We start from the raw sequence: 6,540 nt of genomic DNA, 5'->3' as shown, positions 1-6,540 counted from the left end.
AGTGTAGATCCCATGTCATGCCGACAAGGCAGAAACATGTTGGTTCTGTTAAATATATAAGGTTCAGGTTCAGTGCATATAGTGCAACGTTGTAACGTGGTGGATCTCTTGGAGATATTCTGGTAGTTTGTTGGCCTAGATAACTAGCTTAACCGCGGCTAACTCTATCTCTCTCTTTCTTCTTCTCCAAGATGTATTCTATCTCCTGTATGTGCTACAGGGATCTGCGCCCCTGCCTATAAACACGAACCACGTCCCCTCGTACCGAGGCAAGACGTTTATCGCATCTTTACATGGTAACCAGAGCCCCCTTCTTCCACAACATCTAGCATCCATTAAACCCTAGCTCCAACCATGTCGTCTTCCGCCGTCGCTCCTATATCCACCATCCATGGTCAGGTAACAGAGAAGCTCACCAGGACGAACTATGTCCTCTGGCGTGCTCAGATCACGCCCCAGCTCATCGGCGCTGGCCTGTTTGGCTACGTCGACGGATCCATCAAGGAACCGGAGAAGTTCCTCGTCACCAAGGATAAAGATGGCAAGGAGAAAGCCGTCCCGAACCCTCTACACCAAGTCTGGGTAAAGGAAGATCAGCAGGTACTTGGCCATCTATTGATCAATCTCTCTCGAGAAGTTCTTATCCAGGTGACTTCGATCCGCAAGGCGCATGAGCTCTGGACTGCTGTGGCGAGCATGTTCTCGTCCCAGTCCCGACCTCGCATCAACAACATCAGGATCGCCCTCTCCAACGCGCAAAAGGGCACGCAAACGGTAGGCGCCTACTACGCCCACATCCGCTCCCTCGCCGACGAACTGGCGGCCATTGGCAAGCCGCTGGATGATGATGAAGTCATCTCCTACATCCTGGCAGGGCTAGATATGGAGTACCAGCCGCTGGTGTCGGCACTCGACGCCCGCAAAGAACCGGTCACGATCGATGATCTGTTCGCTCAAGTAAGCAACTTCGACTAGCGCATTGCTATGTTTCATGGTGCTGGCAACAACGCCGGGTTCAAGAGCTCCGCTAACGCCGCCGTTCGTGGTGGTCGTGGTGGCTCACGCGGCTACCGTGGCCCTCCGCGCAACAAGGGAAAGAACAGCGGCAGCGGCAACTCCAACAACAATGCCTCTCGTGGGCGGCCCTCCTACACCAACAACAAGGGTCGTCACAACAACTCCAGGAGCCGCCCCGACGCTGTCAAGTGTCAAATCTGCGGCAAGATCGGTCACTCAGCAAGGGATTGCTGGTACCGGTTTGATGAGGATGAAGGAGAATCCTCGCAAGATGAGAAGGTCGATGGTGCTGCAGAAGCCTCATACAGGGTTGATACAAACTGGTATGTTGATAGTGACGCTACAAATCACATCACCGGTGAACTTGAAAAAGTGACTATGAGGGAGAAGTACCGCGGCCAAGACCAGATACATACAGCAAGTGGATCAGGTATGAGGATTAAACATGTTGGTCATTCAGTTTTCCAAACCCCTCACCGAAAGATTCATCTAAGAAAAATTCTTCATGTCCCTAGTGCATCTAAAAATCTACTCTCCGTTCATCGTATTGCCATTGACAATCATGTCTTTCTCGAGTTTCACCCCTTTTTCTTTTTGATCAAGGATCGGGCAACGAGAAAGGTGCGCTACCGAGGTAGATGTGTTCGCGGGCTTTACCCATTGATTCCAGAGTTTAGAAGAATAAATAAGCAAGCTTATGGTGTCACCAAAATCTCCTCGACAAGGTGGCATGATAGACTAGGGCATGCATCCTTTTCTTTAGTTGAACGATTGCTTAGGAAGAATAAGCTCCCATATGTTGGAGAGCGTGATGTTGAAACAATTTTTGATTCTTGTCAAAAGGCTAAAAGCCATCAATTACCTTATCCAATTTCCATGAGTATTTCTACCAAACTGTTGCAACTTATCTTTTCTGATGTTTGGGGTCCTGCTCCAAGTTCTGTTGGTAGGCATACTTACTATGTTAGCTTCATTGATAACTATAGCAAGTATTCTTGGATCTATTTACTTAAAAAAAGATCCGAGGTTTTTCAAGTGTTTCAAAACTTCCAAGCTCTCGTTGAACGAAAGTTTAATAGCAAAATCATTGCCGTTCAATCCGATTGAGGAGGGGAATACGAAAAATTAAACTCGTTTTTCCAAACTCTTGGCATCTCTCACCAAATTTCTTGTCCTCATGCTCATCAGCAGAATGGATCTGCCGAAAGAAAACATAGGCACATTGTTGAGGTTGGTCTAGCTCTCTTGGCCGGCGCATCCATGTTGGGTTTCGTAGTAATTTCAAAAAAATTCCTACGCTCACGCAAGATCATGGTGATGCATAGCAACGAGAGGGGAGAGTATGATCTACGTACCCTTGTAGATCGACAACGGAAGCATTTGGTTGATGTAGTCGTACGTCTCCACGGCCCGACCGATCAAGCACCGAAACTACGGCACCTCCGAGTTCTAGCACACATTCAACTCAATGACGATCCCCGGACTCCGATCCAGCAAAGTGTCGGGGAAGAGTTCCGTCAGCACGACGGCGTGGTGACGATCTTGATGTACTACCGTCGCAGGGCTTCGCCTAAGCACCGCTACAATATTATCGAGGACTATGGTGGAAGGGGGCACCGCACACGGCTAAGAATATGATCACGTGGATCAACTTGTGTCTCTAGGGGTGCCCCTGCCTCCGTATATAAAGGTTCAAGGGAGGGGGGCCGGCCGGCCAAGGTCTGGCACGCCAGGAGGAGTCCTACTCCTTCTGGGAGTAGGACTCCCCCCCTTTCCTAGTTGGAATAGGATTCGTGGAGGGGGGGAAAGAGGAGAGAGAGGAGGAAGGGGGGGGGGGGTCGGCCCCCTCTCCTTGTCCAATTCGGACCAAGGGGGGGAGGGGCGCGCGGCCCATCTCTGGCCACCTCTCCTCTCTTCCACTAAGGCCCACTAAGGCCCATATACCTCCCAGGGGGTTCCGGTAACCTCCCGGTACTCCGGTAAAATCCCGATTTCACCCGGAACACTTCCGATATCCAAACATAGGCTTCCAATATATCAATCTTTATGTCTCGACCATTTCGAGACTCCTCGTCATGTCCGTGATCACATCCGGGACTCCGAACAACCTTCGGTACATCAAAATGCATAAAATCATAATATAACTGTCATCGTAACCTTAAGCATGCGAACCCTACGGGTTCGAGAACAATGTAGACATGACCGAGACACGTCTCCGGTCAATAACCAATAGCGGAACCTGGATGCTCATATTGGCTCCTATATATTCTATGAAGATCTTTTATCGGTCAGACCGCATAACAACATACGTTGTTCCCTTTGTCATCGGTATGTTACTTGCCCGAGATTCGATCGTCGGTATCCTATACCTAGTTCAATCTCGTTACCGGCAAGTCTCTTTACTCGTTCTGTAATACATCATCCCGCAACTAACTCATTAGTTGCAATGCTTGCAAGGCTTAAGTGATGTGCATTACCGAGAGGGCCCAGAGATACCTCTCCGACAATCGGAGTGACAAATCCTAATCTCGAAATACGCCAACCCAACATGTACCTTTGGAGACACCTATAGAGCTCCTTTATAATCACCCAGTTACGTTGTGACGTTTGGTAGCACACAAAGTGTTCCTCTGGCAAACGGGAGTTGCATAATCTCATAGTCATAGGAACATGTATAAGTCATGAAGAAAGCAATAGCAACATACTAAACGATCGGGTGCTAAGCTAATGGAATGGGTCATGTCAATCAGATCATTCAACTAATGATGTGATCCCGTTAATCAAATAACAACTCTTTGTCCATGGTTAGGAAACATAACCATCTTTGATTAACGAGCTAGTCAAGTAGAGGCATACTAGTGACACTCTGTTTGTCTATGTATTCACACATGTATTATGTTTCCGGTTAATACAATTCTAGCATGAATAATAAACTTTTATCATGATATAAGGAAATAAATAATAACTTTATTATTGCCTCTAGGGCATATTTCCTTCAGTCTCCCACTTGCACTAGAGTCAATAATCTAGATTACACAGTAATGATTCTAACACCCATGGAGCCTTGGTGCTGATCATGTTTTGCTCGTGGAAGAGGCTTAGTCAACGGGTCTGCAACATTCAGATCCGTATGTATCTTGCAAATCTCTATGTCTCCCACCTGGACTAGATCCCGGATGGAATTGAAGCGTCTCTTGATGTGCTTGGTTCTCTTGTGAAATCTGGATTCCTTCGCCAAGGCAATTGCACCAGTATTGTCACAAAAGATTTTCATTGGACCCGATGCACTAGGTATGACACCTAGATCGGATATGAACTCCTTCATCCAGACTCCTTCATTCGCTGCTTCCGAAGCAGCTATGTATTCCGCTTCACACGTAGATCCCGCCACGACGCTCTGTTTAGAACTGCACCAACTGACAGCTCCACCGTTTAATGTAAACACATATCCGGTTTGTGATTTAGAATCGTCCGGATCGGTGTCAAAGCTCGCATCAACGTAACCGTTTACGATGAGCTCTTTGTCACCTCCATATACGAGAAACATATCCTTAGTCCTTTTCAGGTACTTCAGGATGTTCTTGACCGCTGTCCAGTGATCCACTCCTGGATTACTTTGGTACCTCCCTGCTAGACTTATAGCAAGGCACACATCAGGTCTGGTACACATCATTGCATACATGATAGAGCCTATGGCTGAAGCATAGGGAACATCTTTCATCTTCTCTCTATCTTCTGCAGTGGTCGGGCATTGAGTCCGACTCAACTTCACACCTTGTAACACAGGCAAGAACCCTTTCTTTGCTTGATCCATTTTGAACTTCTTCAAAATCTTGTCAAGGTATGTGCTTTGTGAAAGTCCAATTAAACGTCTTGATCTATCTCTATAGATCTTTATGCCTAATATGTAAGCAGCTTCACCGAGGTCTTTCATTGAAAAACTCTTATTCAAGTATCCCTTTATGCTATCCAGAAATTCTATATCATTTCCAATCAGTAATATGTCATCCACATATAATATCAGAAATGCTACAGAGCTCCCACTCACTTTCTTGTAAATACAGGCTTCTCCAAAAGTCTGTATAAAACCAAATGCTTTGATCACACTATCAAAGCGTTTATTCCAACTCCGAGAGGCTTGCACCAGTCCATAAATGGATCGCTGGAGCTTGCACACTTTGTTAGCTCCCTTTGGATCGACAAAACCTTCCGGTTGCATCATAGACAACTCTTCTTCCAGAAATCCATTCAGGAATGCAGTTTTGACATCCATCTGCCAAATTTCATAATCATAAAATGCGGCAATTGCTAACATGATTCGGACAGACTTAAGCATGGCTACAGGTGAGAAGGTCTCATCGTAGTCAATCCCTTGAACTTGCCGAAACCCTTTTGCGACAAGTCGAGCTTTGTAGACAGTAATATTACCGTCGGCGTCAGTCTTCTTCTTGAAGATCCATTTATTCTCAATTGCTTGCCGATCATTGGGCAAGTCAACCAAAGTCCATACTTTGTTCTCATACATGGATCCCATCTCAGATTTCATGGCTTCAAGCCATTTTGCGAAATCTGGGCTCACCATCGCTTCTTCATAGTTCGTAGGTTCATCATGATCTAGTAGCATGACTTCCAGAACAGGATTACCGTACCACTCTGGTGCGGATCTCACTCTGGTTGATCTACGAGGTTCAGTAGTATCTTGTTCTGAAGTTTCATGATATTATCATTAGCTTCCTCACTAATTGGTGTAGGTGTCACAGAAACAGTTTTCTGTGATGCACTACTTTCCAATAAGGGAGCAGGTACAGTTACCTCGTCAAGTTCTACTTTCCTCCCACTCACTTCTTTCGAGAGAAACTCCTTCTCCAGAAAGTTTCCGAACTTAGCAACAAAATTCTTGCCTTCGGATCTGTGATAGAAGGTGTATCCAATAGTCTCCTTTGGATATCCTATGAAGACACATTTCTCCGATTTGGGTTCGAGCTTATCAAGTTGAAGCTTTTTCACATAAGCATCGCAGCCCCAAACTTTCAGAAACGACAATTTTGGTTTCTTGCCAAACCATAGTTCATAAGGCGTCGTCTCAACGGATTTTGATGGCACCCTATTTAACGTGAATGCGGCCGTCTCCAAAGCATAACCCCAAAACGATAGCGGTAAATCAGTAAGAGACATCATAGATCGCACCATATCTAGTAAAGTACGATTACGACGTTCGGACACACCATTACGCTGTGGTGTTCCAGGTGGCGTGAGTTGCGAAACTATTCCGCATTGTTTCAAATGTACACCAAACTCGTAACTCAAATATTCTCCTCCACGATCAGATCGTAGAAACTTTATTTTCTTGTTACGATGATTTTCAACTTCACTCTGAAATTCTTTGAACTTTTCAAATGTTTCAGACTTATGTTTCATTAAGTAGATATACCCATATCTGCTTAAATCATCTGTGAAGGTGAGAAAATAATGATATCCACCACGAGCCTCAATATTCATCGGACCACATACATCTGTATGTAT

General features: G+C 45.7%; 1 pseudogene; it reads left to right on the top strand.

Moving 5' to 3' along the window:
* The first annotated feature begins 834 nt into the window (after positions 1–834).
* Positions 835–973, top strand: LOC125526153 (small nucleolar RNA Z247; annotated as a pseudogene).
* Positions 974–6,540: the final 5,567 nt, after the last annotated feature.

This window comes from Triticum urartu, chromosome 7A, assembly GCF_056163025.1.
Source record: "Triticum urartu cultivar PI428250 chromosome 7A, HENAU_Tu73, whole genome shotgun sequence".
Taxonomy (NCBI): Eukaryota; Viridiplantae; Streptophyta; class Magnoliopsida; order Poales; family Poaceae; genus Triticum; species Triticum urartu.
The sequence above is the reverse complement of the archived record's forward strand: the minus strand, read 5'-3'. Positions and strand labels throughout refer to the sequence as shown.